The 17,993-nt window shown below is 39.8% G+C and overlaps 1 long non-coding RNA gene across 1 annotated transcript; it reads right to left on the bottom strand.

Annotated features, from left to right (window-relative positions):
• Nucleotides 1–2,555: 2,555 nt before the first annotated feature.
• LOC134216137 (uncharacterized) lies at nucleotides 2,556–12,268 on the bottom strand. The gene is made up of 3 exons (XR_009980515.1): nucleotides 12,108–12,268; nucleotides 11,769–12,013; nucleotides 2,556–2,678 (listed from the first exon to the last, which is right to left on the bottom strand). It is a non-coding gene; the product is annotated as an uncharacterized LOC134216137 (long non-coding RNA).
• Nucleotides 12,269–17,993: the final 5,725 nt, after the last annotated feature.

Consider the following 17,993-nt stretch of genomic DNA (forward strand, 5'->3'; position numbering starts at 1 on the left):
GTGGAAGCCGAGCTCGACGCACAAAGAAAGTTAAGGACAGAGTAGAAGCTATGTTGTTGAAAACTGATAAAGATAAGTACGCCGACGTCGATGCGGGCGACCGAAAAGCTTTCAACGCTGAGACAGGACGCGCGAGGACGACGTCGTATGTGCCGTCAAAGATGCCGTGCGGTACAAAGGCCGTCCCTTTGGCAGTCAGCTAGCCTACCCTAGGTCATGGAGCGAAGAATGTTGAAATCGGCTGATCAGTATGCCCAATAAGCAAACTTCAGTCTCCTTCAGTGGACAGTTTCATTTGGTGCTTAAAGTCGAGACATAAGTCCTACGACTGTAAAGGCCCAGACCGTAGCATCCTGTTTCGTCATTGTGGTTAGGAAGGGTACAAGGCACAGGAATGCGATAAAGCACCAAAGCTTCCATCTACGCCAGCAAAAAGCAAGCATGTAATCACGTTATGGGTGGACCTCCGTGTCTCTTCGGAGAGGAACACAAGAAGAAGCCATGCAAGCAACACATTTGAATCTTAACCACTGTGCATCTGCCCAGCAGCTGCTGTGGCAGTCGTCTCGGATTCGAGGACCGATGTCGCTCTCCTGTCCTGTTATTTACGCAACTATTTTCACGCGCATCTCGGAATTTATTCCTTGTACCATTTGAAACAGGTCGACAGACCTTTGGTTATGCGTGTAGATCAAAAGGCCTTACTCCAGGAATTTCTTGGAGGGCCAAGAAGTTATTCTTTGTACACATCCTATTCTATGTACCACAAGGGGCTTGCACCATATTTGAAACGGGTCGATAGACCTTTGGTTACGCGTAAAAATAACAAAAAAATATTTTTTTATAAAAAGTCGGTTTTACGATTTTTTTAATTATATGGTGCGTAAGACCAAGGGCCCCATACGCCTGTCAAAACTCGTGTACTCTACATCGAAGCTTAGAACCAGTGTTAGGGCGCGATCGTAAATGCGAACATTTTTATATTCGGTTAGTTACTGGAATAAATTCTTTTTCGAGTCCCTTTAATCAAGCAGGTATCTCATGCATACCACATCGTGATATTGCTACACACTTATTCACAGTTTCTTTGTTCGGTAATATTTTTTACCGAATTGTATTGTAAATCTCAATCAAATACTGAAAACTCGGTTATTTTATAAAATCGCACTGATGATCAGTGATTATTTTGGAAAATTACTGAAATACTGTTCTTGTTTGTACCGAGTTATCCGTAATAGCGAATCTTCACTGACTAACCCCAAAAGTCAGTAAATGCAATCACTGAGTTCTCAATATTTTGATTTCTGTACCGAACAGCTCTTCAAAATCAAATGTCAAGACTTTGTCCCGCGTATTTTACATTATCATCTCAACCACATCGTTCGAGCTTTGAAAAAAAAACTGCAGCATCAGTGTTCAAATATGCTTATAAAAACATTTTAACGCTCCCCGGAAAGCAATTCAAGAGAAGAATCACAAAGCCGCTAGTGAACTGAGGCCGGAATAGAAGAGCAAGAAATGTTCCCGAGGGTGCTCCCGCAAAATTCAGATGAACGTTGTGATATTTTTTTCGATCTTCCGATCTAAGATGAACATGTCTCATGCAAAAATTAGACGATCCCACCCATTAAAGCCTAATCAACACCCGCCAAATCTTCTGAGGAGCATCAAAATCACGATGGGCGGAAATTAAAAACAATTCTCAGATCCATCCGAAGCGCTCTGAACGCATGCATTCATGCTAATTTGCAATTCAAATGCGTACATTATTGACCCCTTTGTGAAAGATAATAAATAATTGTTCGAAATACATACTTTGAAATATTGAAATTGTTTTGATTTTTTAAAACATTAAAAAATAAATATATACCGAACATCATAGTAAACAAATGAATTACCGAAAAAAACAGCAACAAAATTTGCTGACAAAATCGGTAATTCTTGACATTTCAAGCATTTTCAACTTTACTGACTTTTCAGTAAAAAAATTTTACCGAGTTTAGTCAGCTGTTCAAAAACTCAGTAAAATTTTACCGACTTCGGTAATTGAAACTAACTGTGTATATGATTGAGTGTTTAATTTTGATAAAATATCGAAAACAAAAGTGTGCATAAAAATTCCCTCGCCATAACAAAAAGGTGGTAGAGAATTGACACTGTTGTTTACATTTTAGAACCAGAACATGTCGGGGTAGGGATTCAGTGCTCCGCCTTCTCCCCCTGCGTAAGACAACACAGCAAAAAAAGTTGTTGAATATTACATCGAAATCGCTGCAACCACCTAAGTCCATCGATTGTTTAATATTACACTGCACGATGTACTCAAGAGCTTGCTGTGTAATAAGTAGGAGCGATGTAATTTTTACCGATGTAATCAAAAAGACGACGTAACCATAGCGATGTAAAAGAAAGGGATGTAATACAGTCCGATAAGCATGGTAAAATATGTTGAAATACAGTTATTTTCGAGGAGGTGCGATTGTTTTGATGATTAAATTAGTATTTTGAGATTTTTTTGATCATAACTTTAATTATTACTATTGAATTTGCGGATGTTCTGGATCTATTTTTTTAAGAAATAACATGGCGATAGGTGAGCAGCTACTTGAAACTCGCAGGCCAGGTCCAGACGAGTTATATCCGAGCGGCGCAACGATGGTCTTGAAAGAATTTAGATGCTGAAAAACGCAAAAAAAAAATTAATAATAAAAACAGGTGCGGATCGATGATATTTATTTAATTGCCGATTGAGGCTACAAACTTCCACTCGATAAAGACTATTCTTACTCGATAAGGATAGTTTTTATTCTCCAATAAGCGTTCCTTCTGAAAATGCTCCAGAAACTCCCCCAGAAATTTCTCAAGAATTTCTTTAAGAGTCCCACTGCAATTTCTCCAGTTCCCACTGTTGCTTCTGGCATTGATCCAGGAGTTCCTATCGAAATCGGCCTAGGAATTTTCAATGGAATTGCTCCAGGAGTTTCTCTTGGAATTACTTCAGCAGTTCTCTTAGAAATCCTACCGAAGGTTCCCTTGGAATAGCTCCAGTATTTCCCACTAGAATTGATCCAGGAATTCTCACTAGATTACTCCAGGAGTTTACACTGGAATTGCTTCAGCAGTTCCATAAGAATTCCTCCAGAAGTTCCTTTTGCAAAAGCTACAGGAGCTCCCACTGGAATTGCTTCCGCAGTTCTCTTGAAATTTCTCCGGAAGATCCCGTTGGAATTGCTCCAGGATTTCCCATTTAAATTGCTTAAGTAGTTCTCTTGAAATTGCTCCAGGAGATTCTCTTGGAATTGCTTTAACAGTTCTTCAAGAATTCCTTCAGCAGCTCCCGACAAACAATCTAGTTTTTAAGCCGAAGAAGACTATTTTTGGTCATACAAGTGCTTAACCCAGCTCCAATGTTTGCTCCAGAAGCTCATATTGGAATTGCTCCAGGAGTTCCCACTGGAATTGCTTCAGCAGTTCTTGTAGAATTCCTCCAGGAGTTGTTTCTACAAATAGCTCTAGAAGCTTCCACTGGATTTGCTCCAGGAGTTCCTCTTGGAATTGCTCGAGGAGCTCCCACTGGAATTGCTTCCGCAGTTCACTTGGAATCTCTTTGGAGTCGATCCTGAAGTTCCGCTAATGTTTTTCTCTTCATTCTCATCCAGGAGATTATCTTGGAATTGCTTGAACAGTTCTTCAAGAATTCCTCTAGCATCTCCCACTATAAGTTCTCCAGAAGTTTCTATTGGAATTGCTCCAGGGGCTCTCACTGGAATGGTTCCAGGGGTTCCCACTGGATTGCTTTAGCAGTTTTTGTAGAATTGCTCCAGGAGTTCCTATCGAAATTTTTCAGGAGAGGCCCTTGGAAATGCTTCAGGAGTTCTCACTGGAATTCATCCAGGAGTTCCCACTGGATTGCTCCAGGAGTTTCTCCTGGAATTACTTCAGCAGTTTTATTAGAATTCCTCCAGGAGATCTCCTTAGAATTGATCCAGGAGTTCCCACTGGTTCAAGAGGTTCTTCCTAGAATTTCCCCAATGTTCATACTGCAATTCCCACTGGTCCTCACAGTGGAATTGCTCCATGAGTTTCTACTGGAACTGGTTCGGCAGTTCTTGTAGAATTCCTCCAGATGTTCCTCCTAGAATAGCTCCAGAAGCTCCTATCGAAATCGCTCTAGTAGTTTCCACTGGAATTGCTTCAGCAGTTCTTTTAGAATTTCTCCAAGAGTTCCGCTTCGGAATTGTCTTAGGAGTTTCCACTGCAATTGCTCCAGAAGTTCCCACTGGAGTTGCTTCAACAGTTCTTTTTGAATTCATCTTTGAGTTCCTCTTGAAATTGCTCCAGGACCTCTCACTGCAATTGCTTCAAAAATTCTCAATGGAATCGCTTCAGCAGTTCTTTTAGAAGTCCTTCAGTGGTGTTTATTGGAATTGCTCCAGGAGTTCCATTTAGGATTGCTCCAGAAGTTCTCACTGAAATTACTGCATGAGCTCCCATTGGAATTGATCTAGGAGCTCTCACTGGAATTCCTCCAGGAGTCTCTACTGAAATCGCTCTAGGAGTGTCCACTGGAATTGCTTCAGGAACTTTTCTGAATTCCTCCAGGAGTTCCCCTTTGGAGTTACTCCAGGAGCACTCACAGGTTTTGATCCAGTAGCTCCCACTGGAATTTACACTGGAATTGCTTCAGAAGCTTGTTCAGAAGTTCTTTTAGAATTCCTCCAGGAGTTCCTCTTGGAAAAGCTACATGAGTTCCCACTGAAATTGATCCAGGAGCTCCTCTTGAAGTTGCTTGAGTTTACACTGGAATTGCTTCAGAAGCTTGTTCAGAAGTTCTTTTAGAATTTCTCCAGGAGTTCCTCTTGGAAAAGCTACATGAGTTCCCACTGAAATTGATCCAGGAGCTCCTCTTGAAATTGCTTCCGCAGTTCTCTTGAAATTGCTTCAGCAGTTCTTGTAGAATTGCTCCAGGAGTTCCTGCCGAAATCGCTCTAGGAGTGTCCACTGGAATTGCTCCAGGAGTTCTACTATTTCCCAAATTTGAATTAAGCTCTAAATACTGAACAATTGCACAACTGAAATTATCGCTTATCAGTACCCCTCGCCGATGATTTGAGGCACAAAGGAACCGAATTTCGCAAAACCCAACTGACAAAAGTTTTGAATTTTTCCAACGATAATTTTGATGTAATAAAATGTATATGTCACCGCAATAAATTTTGCAGGAAGCTCTTTTTACTTCAACCAAGTTTTTTAAATTCCATACAAAAGTTACCATTTCGGGAGAGCAGCCAACAGCATATTTTCTTGTGGCGCACGGCAGGAAAGGAGCGATGAGAGCGATAGAAAGTCCGTCAACTTTGTATCTAGCGTGACACTAGAAAAAAGCGTATTCCTATTTGTGAACACGAAGATATCAAATATATAAATTGAAATCAAATATAGGAATGAGATGAGATAAACAATTGAAAATAAATAAGACAAAAAAGACAAATCAAACAAATAAGCCAAATTAAACAAATAAGACCAATAAAACAAATAAAGCAAATAAGACAAATAGGACAAATAAGACAAATTCTTTCGGAAGTTCCTCCAGGAGTTCCTTCGAAAGTTTCTCCTGGAATTCCTAAGGAAGTTCCTCCAGGAATTCCCAAAGAAGTTCCTCCAGCAATTCATTCGGAAGTTCTTCCAGGAATTCCTAAGAAAGTCCTCCAGGTATTCCTTCGGAATGTTCTTCCAGGAATTCCTCCGGAAGTTCCTCCAGGAATTCATTCGGAAGTTCTTCCAGGAATTCCTTCGGAAGTTCATCCAGGAATTCCTTCGGAAGTTCCTTCAGGAATTCCTTCGGAAGATCCTCCAGAAATTCCTTCGGAAGTTCCTCCAGGAATTCTTTCGGAAGTTCCTCCAGTAATTCCTTCGGAAGTTCCTCCAGGAATTCCTTCGGAAGATCCTCCAGGAATTCCTTCGAAAGTTCCTCCAGGAATTCCTTCGGAAGTTCCTCCAGAAATTCCTTCGGAAGTTCTTCCAGAAATTCCTTTGGTAGTTCTTCCAGGAATAACTTCGGAAAATCCTCCAGGCATTCTTTCGGAAGTTCCTCCAGGGATTCCTTCGAAAGTTCTTCCAGGAATTCCTTCAGAAGTTCTTCCAGGAATTCCTTCTGAAGCTCTTCCAGGGATTCCTTCGGAAGTTCCTCCAGGAATTCCTTCGGAAGTTCCTCCAGGAATTCCTTCGGAAGTTTCTCCAGGAATTCCTTCGGAACTTCCTCCGGAAGTTTCTCCGGGAATTCCTCCGGGAATTCCTTCGGAAGTTCCTCCGGAAGTTTCTCCGGGAATTCCTCCGAGAATTCCTCCGGAAGTTCCTCCGGGAATTCCTCCGGAAGTTCCTCCGGGTATTCCTCCGGAAGTTCCTCCGGGAATTCCTCCGGGAATCCCTCCGGAAGTTCCTCCGGGAATTCCTCCGGAAGTTCCTCCGGGAATTCCTCCGGAAGTTCCTCCGGGAATTCCTCCGGAAGTTCCTCCGGGAATTCCTCCGGAAGTTCCTCCGGCAGTTCCTCCGGAAGTTCCTCCGGAAGTTCCTCCGGAAGTTCCTCCGGAAGTTCCTCCGGAAGTTCCTCCGGGAATTCCTCCGGAAGTTCCTCCGGGAATTCCTCCGGAAGTTCCTCCGGGAATTCCTCCGGAAATTCCTCCAGGAGTTCCTCCGGAAGTTCCTCCGGGAATTCCTCCGGAAGTTCCTCCGGGAATTCCTCCGGAAGTTCCTCCGGGAATTCCTCCGGAAGTTCATCCGGAAGTTCATTCCTCCGGAAGTTCCTCCGGGAATTCCTCGGAAGTTCTTCCAGGAATTCCTTCGGAAGTTTCTCCAGGAATTCCATCATAAGTTCCTCCAGGAATTCCATCATAAGTTCCTCCAGGAATTCCTTCGGAAGTTCCTCCAGAAATTCCTTAGGAAATTCCTCCAGAAATTCCTCCGGAAGTTCCTCCGGGAATTCCTCCGGAAGTTCCTCCTGGAATTCCTCCGGAAGTTCCTCCGGGAATTCCTCCGGAAGGAGGAAGGAACTTCCGGAGGAATTCTCGAAGGAACTTCCGGATGAATTCCCGAAGGAACTTCCGGAGGAATTCCCGAAGGAACTTCCGGAGGAATTCGGAGGAATTTGCTCCTTGAGTTCCTCCTGGAATTGCTTCAGGGGTTTTCTTAGAATTCCTCCAGGAGATCCCCTAAGAATTGATCCAGGAGTTCCCACTGGTTCAAGAGGTTCATCTTGGAATTGCTCCATGAGTGGAATTGCTCCATGAGCTCCTACTGGAACTGTTTCAGCAGTTCTTATAGAATTCCTCCAGATGTTCCTCCTAGCATACCCAAGCAACCAAAAGTACGGATAAGATGAGATGTATTGGCTTATTCAGCTTGCATTTTAAGTAATTTTTTGTATGGCTGGAGCGCAAAAGTGAACTTTGAAGTTCTGTTAAGGTGTTTGGAACTCGAAGTGAACCAATAGTGAACTTATCGGTTAGGAACAAATTTAAGTAAAATGTGAACTTTTGGTTGCTTGGGTAGCTACAGGAGCTCCTTCGAAATCGCTCTAGGAGTTCCTACTGAAAGTTCTTCAGCAGTTTTCTTAGAAATCCTCCAGGAGATCCCCTTTGAATTGGTCCAGGAGTTCTCACTAATTCAAGAGGCTCCTCTTGGAATTGCTCCCTCCCTCTTCTATCGAAATCGCTCTAGGAGTTTACTGGAATTGCTTCAGCAATTCTTCTAAAATTTCTCCAGGACTCCCCCTTGGAATTGCTCCGGAGTTCCCACTGCAATTGCTCCATGAGTTCCTCTTGGGATTGCTTCAACAGTTCTTTTAGAAATCCTCCAGAACTTTCCTTTGGATTTGCTCTAGAAGCTATCATTGGAAATTGCTCCATTGGTTCCCATCGGAACTACTTCAGCAGTTCTTGTAGAGTTCCTCCAGAAGTTCCTATCGAAATCACTCTAGGAGTTTCTACAGTTCGTTTAGAATTCCTTCAGGCGTTCCACTTGAAATTGTTCCACTTGGAATTGCTCCAGGAGTTCTCACTGGAACAGCAGATCTCTTGGAATTCCTCCAGGAGATCCCTCTCCAGAAGTTCTCCTTGGGCATTGATTCAACCGTTCTTTTTGAATTCCTCCAGTAGCTCCCTTTGGAATTGCTCCAGGAGCTCTCAACGGAATTACTCCAGGAGTTCCTTCTAAAATTGCTGAAATCGCTCTAGGAGTTCCTAATGGAATTGCTTCAGTGGTGCTTTTAAAATTTCTCCAGTAGTTTCATTTGGAATTACTTTAAGAGTTCCCACTGGACTTGCTTCAGCAGTTATTTTGGATTTTTTCCAGGTGTTCCCCTTAAAATTGCTCCAGTACCTCTCACAGAAATTTACCCAGAAGTTCCCAGTCCCATCTTTCCGCTGAGAATCATTCCGGGATTCCATAGAGAATTTTTCCGAAATTCCGCTGGGAATCATTCCGGAATTATGCTGGGAATTCTAGTGAGATTTCGCTGGAAATCATTAAGGAATCCTTCCGGAATTCTTCCTGGACTCCAGGAAACCCTTCTGGAATTCTGCTGAGATGCTATCCACGTTTTCGCACAGAATTCTTTCGCAATTCCGCAGAAAACCCTTCCGGAATTTCGCTGGGAAGATTTCCTGGATTCCGTTGGGATTCCTTCGGGATTCCGCTGGAAATCCTTCTGGGCTTCCGTTGGGATTTTTTTTCAGTATTCTGGGCATAATTCCGGGTCCTCGCTGAGAATCCTGCCGGGAATCTGCTGATTTTTTCGGTATTCTACTGGGAATCGCTCCGGGACTTCGGAATTCTGCTGAAAATCCTTCCGATGTTTCGCTGGAAATCCTTTCCAAATTTCGCAGAATCCTTTTAGAATACCCCTGGGATTCCTTCCGGGACTCCACACATTCCTGTAGTTCGCAGAGATTCATTCCAGGAACAGCCCCCGAATCAGTTCTTTATCATGACAGCTTGCGAAAAAGTCTTTCACGGTATGATACATATTGTAGATGTATACAGGGTTGATAAGTGAAAGATTTATTCATTATCTTTTGGATTCAATCCCTGATTTCGATTTGATGAGAATCCGCAAATGATTTAATCGAAAATCCTTAAAGAAATCCGATGGGAATCTTTGAAGCACTCCGTTATGAATGAAACTTCCAAATGATTTCAATGGGAATCCGCAAATGATTTCATTGAAAATCCTAAAAATAATTCATTGAGAATCCATAAAGCACTCTATTACCCGAGCAGGTACGACGACCTCTAAAACAGAAGTTGGTAGGAACTTGGCTTGCATAAGGTAAAAAACAAAAAAAAATAACAAAAATGAATGCAAATGAATAACAAATACTATGCTCAAATATTTGAATACCACACGAATAATAATTTGTTATGCGTTCGGTATTGTAATAAGTGAATGAGTTAGGCTTGAATTAGTTTGCATATTATTTTTAGATATTATTTGTTTCAGCACATAAACAGTTATGCACACCTAGTTCATACCAGTGTAAGGTATCAATAACAGGGTGGAGTATAATAGATTTATTTACTCCTGCTCGGATTTGAATCCCCTAACGATTCCATTGGGATATGCTGAATCATTCCGACAACAATCTCCAAATAATTTCAATTGAAGTATCCAAACGATTGCAATGGGAATCTCCAAATGATTTGATTGAGAATCATAAAAGAAATCCATTGAGAATCCTTAAAGCACTTGGTTTTGAACTATGAACGATTCCATTGGATTTTCCTGAAATTCTCCGACATGAAACCCCAAACGATTCCATCGGGATTTTCTGAAACATTTCGACATGAATTCTCAAAGTAAACCAATGGAATCTCCTGAAGGATTCCGACATGAATCCCCAAACGACGTCAATGGGAATCCCCTAATAATTCCATTGAGAATCCTCAAAGAAAACCATTAGAAATCCCTAAAGCATTCCGTTAGAAATCCACAAACGATTTCATTGGGATTTACTAAAAAAAATGCGACATAAATCCTCAAACGATTCCCCAAATTATTCCATTGAGAATATTCGAAGGAATCCATTGAGAATCCCTAAAGCACTCCGTTATGAATTCCCAAACGATTCAATTTTGATTTCCTAAAATAATCCGACATGAATCCCATTGGGATTACATGAAGCATTTCGACATGAATACGCAAACGATTTCCAGAAGAACACCGACAAAAATCCTCAAACGATTTCAATGAGAAACCCCAAACGATTCCATTGGAAATTCCTGAATGATTCCGACATGAATCCCCAAACGATTTCAATTGAAATCTCTAAACGATTACAATGGGAATCCCTAAATCATTCCACTGAGAATCTTCGAAGGAATGTATTGGGAATCCCTAAAGAACTCCGTTATGAATCCCCAAATGATTTCAATTAAAATCTCCAAACGATTGCAATGGGAATCCTCAAAATATTCCGCCGAGAATCTTCAAAGAAATCCATTGGGTATCCTTAAAGCACTCCGTTTTGAATTTCTAAACGATGCCATTGGGATTTCCTTAAGGATTTCAACGTGAATCTCAAACGATTTCAATTGAAATCTCAATCCAATCAATCCAATTGAAATCTCCAATCTCCAGAGCTAACAAGTTTTACATTGACTCTATTGACTCTAACAGCCCTATGTAGCCGAATAGGCAAAATATAGTGCTATGTATAGGTTACCTGAGTATGACAATCCTCAGATGATTTCATTGAAAATCCTCAAAGGAATCCATTGGGAATCCCTAAAGCACTCCGTTATGAATCCCAAATTTCATTCAATTGGGATTTCTTGAAGGATTTTAATTGAAATCTGCTTCAATGGGAATCCGCAAAGGAATCCCTAATGCACTACGTTAAAAATCAATCTGGATAAGCTGAAACATTCCGTTGAATTCCCAAACATTCCGACATAAATACTCAAACGATTTGCAGATGGATTCCTACATGAATCCCCAATTGAAATATTCAAACGATTATAATGGGAATCCCCAAATCATTCCACTGAGAATCTTCAAAGGAATCCATTGGGAATCCGTAAAGCACTCCGTTATGAATCCCCAAACGATTTCATTTGGATTTAACCTTTCGGGACTCGCACCGTTGTAAAAAGTACAATAGCTTTGAAAAAGCTCGCTTGTCGTACACAAGAGGGCCGGTACTGCATGAGTGATCCAGAAGCATGCGAGTCCCGGAAGGTTAAAAAACATTTCGACATCGAACGACGTCAATGGAATCCTCGAAAGATTCCATTGAGAATTCTCAAAGAAATCCCAAAAGCACTGTGAAGCCCATAGATTCGCCGAATGATTTCATTTAGAATCTTCGGAAAATCGCTAGGTCGGTTTATTTATATTCCATTAGAGTCCCCAAGTCCCTGTAAAATTGATTTATGAATCTCTTTTGGAATATTTCAAGAATTCCTTTCGCAGCCCTATTTTATTTGGTATCCCAAAGGAATTCACAAGATATTTCTTTCGGACTGTACAACGGTTTCCTTTCAGAACACAATACAACTTTTGTAATATTTTTTTACAGACTGCAGATTGTAAATATATAGAACCTTCTTCTAAGCAATTGATGCGGCGGAACGGCGACGGAAACGGCAAGATTTGACAGTAAGCCCATATATTTTCTGTAAAATTTGTCGTTTAAGTTGCCGTTCCACTGGCAAGCTTTAGGACAACAAGAAACAATATTGCACTCTGGTACCACCCATAAGCGAATACTCACGTTAAGTTCATTTTATGTTCCGACGAAGCAAATTTGGGTATTCCGCTGAAATACCAACCAGTATCGTTCTGCTATTCATTAGCTAGCATGCAAATCATCCAGCTTGGGAAGTCCGACAACCGGTCGTGGAAGTTTTGCCGTACATATTCTCCATTTGCTTCGTGCGAAACGCACGGATCCGACATTGTTTTGCCTGGGGTGAGTCTTCCGCTGCTTCTTCGACAGTAGGTGCATCATATGAAAATCTTAGACAAAAAAAACAGGTTAGAAAATTTCTGCCGTATAGCGTCATTGAAAGTATTTAATTTTCATCAATTTTACATATTTTATTGAACTTACCTTTGCTGGCGATGTTCCGTGGATGTGGATGATGTCGTGGTGGATGGTCACTTTATAAATTACTTTGCATTTTCGCGGAAATCGCGGAAAAACATCCAAAAAATCGGGCTAATCTTCGTCCGATGAAGTCTGTACCGAACGACGACGACCGACCGACTTAAGTGAAATGAAAACTGAGACAGTGTTGCTAGATTCAAAATTGCATATTTTTAGAATGTGATATTCCATCTAACTTGTGTAATACTACACAAATGCATTAGAACCACTTGGTTGCATCTGTTTATATGTAATATCCTATTTCTAAATATTTTAATATTACACTAAATTAACGTACAGCCAACCGATAGGTTTTGGGTTTGTGTAATTTAAGGGCGATGTGAAAATACATACAAAATGATGCTATATTACATCTTTTATTAGCGCTTACATTGCTTTTTCGGTACATCGCGCAAATTACGTCGATGCAATTTACAATTATTTTTGCTGTGAACGACAGACCCTCAAAAATAAGTGTTACGTAATATATGTACGACCCCTAAGTAGAAATCTTCTTGTTTTTCGTGGCCCACAACATATTTTCTTCCTTATACACGGTTAGAAAAAAGTACCTAATTTTAGGTACTGTTTTTTATCTTGCACCTCCCTCCCTCTTTCCTTTGTTGTCATACAATGAAGAGCAAAACTACTCAACAAGGGCAGTAAAGTGTGGGAACCCAACGTTAAGTCATCTTGTGTTTACAAAAGATAAAAAAATTTGCCTATCTTTTGGTAAGTTTATATTTAAAATTAAGTATATATTACTTAATATTATGTGAATTTTAGTTAATTTCAAGAAAAAATAACTTAATTTTGGGTTCCCACACTGAACCCTCGATTTGAGTGAAAAGTACCTAATATTAGGTACTTTTTTCTAACCGTGTAGTCGAAAAACATTGTTCATGCTTAATATTATTCTTGTATAGAATAATTCATGATAATTTTATTTTAAATTTATTCAGTTATGTCTATATTAGAAATACTACAATAAGAGATCGGCGAAGACGCCATCTTGTTTCCAATCCAACCGTCAAAAGCGGTTCCAATTCGACTTGTTTACTTTTTGCATCCATAAGAAGCAAGCAAAAAGTTCAAGTGATGCCGGTATTATTTTCACTATTTCATGCATTTTCATACGTTGCCATTCCGACAGTTTTTCACTCCGCCGGTCTCTGGTTATAGGGTGGCTAGTCTATATGTATTGAGTCTAGTAAAGTTCTGTTATGTTTTTTTCTTTGCAATTCATAAATTTTATTTAAATATTATACTAGAGCAGAAAATGATTATCTTAGGGCCAATTTCTTCACCTTCGCTTAACTCTTAAACGGTGCTTACCCATACTTTTAAACCTGGTTTAAGGGCCTAAGCGGAGGTGAAGAAATCGGCCCTTAATCACATAAATAAACTAAGGGCCAATTTCTTCACCTCCGCTTAGCTCTTAAGCGATGCTTACCCATACGATTAAACCTGGTTTAAGCACTAAGCGGAGGTGAAGAAATTGGCCCTAAGTGTTTATTCTTAGTTGGTTTAATTCCTACAAAAAGCCATAAATGTTAATGCAATCGTCTGCTGAAATAAACTCACTAAATGGCTTTCTGAGAGTGGAAGCCATATTTCTTGAAGGATCGAATGGGATACAATTCCATAAGTGGTTTATATCAAGTGCTAATATTTAAAAAAAATGGGTATAAAAGCTTGTGATAGAGTAATAAAATGTTTTCAATAATTATGTTTCGATGGAGATAAACCAGTTGCATGAAGTCACCAATCAGTTTCCTCGCTGATTGAATTAGTTGACTGCGGTTTTGGGTAACTATAAAATTTTGTGTTATGATTTATTTTAATTAATTTTTTTGCCTTATTTTATTTTAATTTATCTCATTTCAGAGAGCGAGTAATGGCGCTTAAGCCTAGGCATAATTGCCAGGGCATATGGGAGAAATACCTCACGGTGCTTCATTTACCGTTATTATGAAAAAAAAATATACCATTCAAACGGTAGGCTCCATTCGATTCCTACTATAATTCTACGGTTCTGGACAAATTTTTAAAAAAATCGTTGGTGAGATTTTCAAGTTATGCCGTTTTTAAGTTTTTGACGAAAAACGCATTGGAAATTAAATTAAAATCTTTAGCACAACGTACTAACATGAATCATGTGTTGTACAAAATCAATTAAACCTATATATTCATAAAAACAATGAGCATTTACTTTGAAGCAAACTAGCTGACGAACGGGTTTGACAGATTTGTAAGGTTTTCTCATCAATTGATTCGTCTTGGGATCAAAGAGTTGATGAACATGACAAGAAAAGTTGAAAAATTGTTGAAACACAATATCAACGCAAATAGTAAAGAAACCACAACGCGATTGCACGAAAATTGATCTAGAGTGCGGCGTCGCAATCAAGTTTGTAAGTGACATTTTGAATACAAAACGTCTATTATGTAGTGTAAATTCTCTGAACTAATAAGGTAACGACAGCAATAAGTATGGACAGCCACGAGTTTAACCGAAAAAAAGTGTGTATACTATGTCTTTCCAATAATAAGAATGTTAGACCGATTTCTAGAAGTGTAAGAACAGTTATTCAAGAAAATTTTTTGCAAGATATCGATGAGCGAAAGTGGTACTACCCGACATCAATATGTACCTCCTGCCGTGTGATGTGCACTGTTCCCAGTGAAACGTGGGCAAGACAACACTTGTATAAGTACAAATACGACTATAAACAAGTGACCAGGTGTGTCAGTATCTGCCACTGTGAAGTATGCAGTGCATCTAAGGTTGTGGAAGGAAGAAACCTGCCAGGAGTCACTCCCAAGAAATTCAAGCCAGGCCGTCCGAAGAAAGTGCTGTCAGATACGATTAAGGTAGTTCGAATCTGCAAAGTTTGTTTAACGGAAATAGGGCGAGGAAGAAAGCATGGATGCAATTCTTCTCGGCGAACAGAAAACTTATCAATAATGTTGAAGGAAAAAAATTCTTCACAAAAATCAGCGGAAGCAGCAGTGTCTGAATTTCTAGCGGAAAAAGTGTCATCTTCCGGTATAAATTGCGTTTTATTTGAATTTTATTCAACTTCTATTCTATTCCATTTTATGTCTACTTTATACCTAGGATCCAACAATATTCGTCTTTCTAATCGTCGTGGTAAGCAGTCAGTATACCATAAAACATCACCCGTCACAACATCAAATGATCAGAACAAAATTAGCTCGAAAAACATGTTCAAGTTGAAGATCTCAAACTCCTTAAGCATGCGGAAAACTCTGGGTAACGAATCATATTGATTTAAACAACATATTTTTCATAGATCTTTGTTTCAGGCATTATGAAGGGTCTGAAACATTCAGGGATAAAAGTTGAAGCAGGAACTAAAGTTAAGCTTTGGAAAATGAACTCGGAATTATGTAAATAATTTTTTCAGTATCATAGAGCTTGGTGATGTTCCTGGAGGTATCAATTTGCAAACCCAATAATGTGAACGCTCTTTTAATACAATTTTGATCATTATAGCCGAGACCACAAACCTTGGTCAATACGCCTTTACACCGGTAATATACTGTAACAATGTGGCCGGCTTGATTGAGCATGTGAAGAAATCCAGGGAAGGCAATGAAGAGCATGGACACTACATCAAACTCGGCATCGATGGTGGTGGTGGATTCCTGAAAGTTACCCTATCCATCCTATCAAGAAACCCTCCTCCAGCTCGTTCCTCGAACTCCTTCAAAGATAGTGGTGTTAAGCGGTTGCATATCATTGCATTGGCTCCGAATCTCCCGGAGAAGTACGAATACATTTCGTTAATTTGGAATAACCTTTTAAATCTAAACGCTCTGGAGTACACTGTCGCCGGCGATTTAAAAATAATAAACGTTATCGTAAGAATCATGGCGCACTCTTCATCCTATCCATGTCCGTACTGCGAAATAGCAAAGAAAGACCTGGCAGTACAAGCTGGAATACCAAGAACAATTGGTAGAATTAAGGAACATAGCGATAAACGTGCTGAATCGATAAAACGTAGTGATCATGCTAGCTGCATCCATGCGCCTTTGGTCTCTGGTGACGATGCTGATATGATTCTGGAAATCTGTCCTCCCCCGCCATTGCATATAAAGCTTGGAATTGTTAATGCAGTGTTTAAAGCAGTGGAGAAGCGGAATCCAGATTGGGCTGATTTATGGGCTCATAAAGCTCAAGTACGCCACTTACAACGAGCGTATGGCTTTACCGGAGGTGCATGTAAGGACCTTATTCGTGCTGCCAACATTCTTCAAGATCATGAAGATCTTGTAGGCTATTTCTATGTATGTAAACTGAACATGATATATGTATGTATGTTGAATAATCATGAATTGTATTTTAAAGGTCCTGAAACATTTTGAAAATGTTTATGCAAAGTGCTTTCCGTTCGATTTGGATCCCAGTTTTGAAGAAGATTTGAACAAGTTCATAGAATGTTGGAAGAACTGAACCTTCCAAAATCATCAAAATACCACATAACAAAATTCCACGTAAAAGATTTCTGCCATATTACTGGTCGCGGCTTGGGCTGGCATAATGAGCAGGCGTCGGAATCTGTGCATAGCGATTTTAAACTAACCTGGGAGCGATACAAAACAGTACAAACATCGAAGGTGTATAAATCTCATCTTTTACGCGCAGTTGTAGATTACAACAGTGGCCATCTGTAGTAATTATTTAAATTTTGCATTGATAAACACAGAAATAAACGAAAAGAAAACTAAAAAAGTATTTTTGATTTGATAATAACATAATTGCCTTCCTTAGTCGTGCGGTAAGATGCGCGGCTACAAATCCAGACCATGCTGAAGGTGGCTGGACTCATTCCCGCTCAGGTCCAGGTAATAATAACCTTGGAATTGTTTTATTAACCCAGCTGTGAGGCGGCAATGTCCCAGTAGGGGATGTAAAGCCAACAACAAGAAGAAGGCAATCGAAGAATTAAGGGTACTGATTGTTACACTATTCGGTCTATTTGATAAGCTGTTCGAAAATTGAAGCATTTATTTATTGTTGGTTTCACGTAACTACATCAGCTCAAGGATTCACCACCCTGTTTTGGTCCTTCATAAAGTAGATTTAACAATTTGAATCTACATGCAGAATTAGAATACTGCTTGGATGTTTGTAAACTTAGAACTTAGAACATCTATATAAAAGAGAACTAAAACATTTAGTTGATTTTCAATGCGTTTTTCGTCAAAAACTTAAAAACGGCATAACTTGAAAATCTCACCAACGATTTTTTTAAAAATTTGTCCAGAACCGTAGAATTATAGTAGGAATCGAATGGAGCCTACCGTTTGAATGGTATATTTTTTTTATAATAACGGTAAATGAAGCACCGTGACCTGTGTCCCATCCCTGGAAGTTGGATCAGCAAGGAGTGACACTAATCTTCTTAGCAATGTCACTCCCAACGTCATTTTTTCATATGCTCCCTAAATGTGGAACGGTTGGTACGGCTGTCCTCGTTCCTTCCTTTCGTGAATTCAAAACTTTTTGTTGATCATGTTATTTATAACTGATTAATCTGATTGCCGGGAAGTTATGAATTATCTCCCAATTTCAAGCCTGCACGGTGGGCCTGGCCGTTTTAATATTTGTGTCATATTGATGATATGCTGCAACTATTAATACTGACAAGAAAATGCTCGGGAACACAACCGACATTTCCAGGATGCTTTTCAATACTGGCTGTGCATGTGCTAAGACAAGACAAGACAAAAGTCGGTTTTACGCGGTTTTCGGGATTTACACGGATTTTTTCGAGTTTTTTACGCGGTTTTCCAAAAAGGTTTTTTTACGCGGTTTTC

The sequence above is a fragment of the Armigeres subalbatus genome, chromosome 2 (genome assembly GCF_024139115.2).
Source record: "Armigeres subalbatus isolate Guangzhou_Male chromosome 2, GZ_Asu_2, whole genome shotgun sequence".
Classification (NCBI taxonomy): Eukaryota; Metazoa; Arthropoda; class Insecta; order Diptera; family Culicidae; genus Armigeres; species Armigeres subalbatus.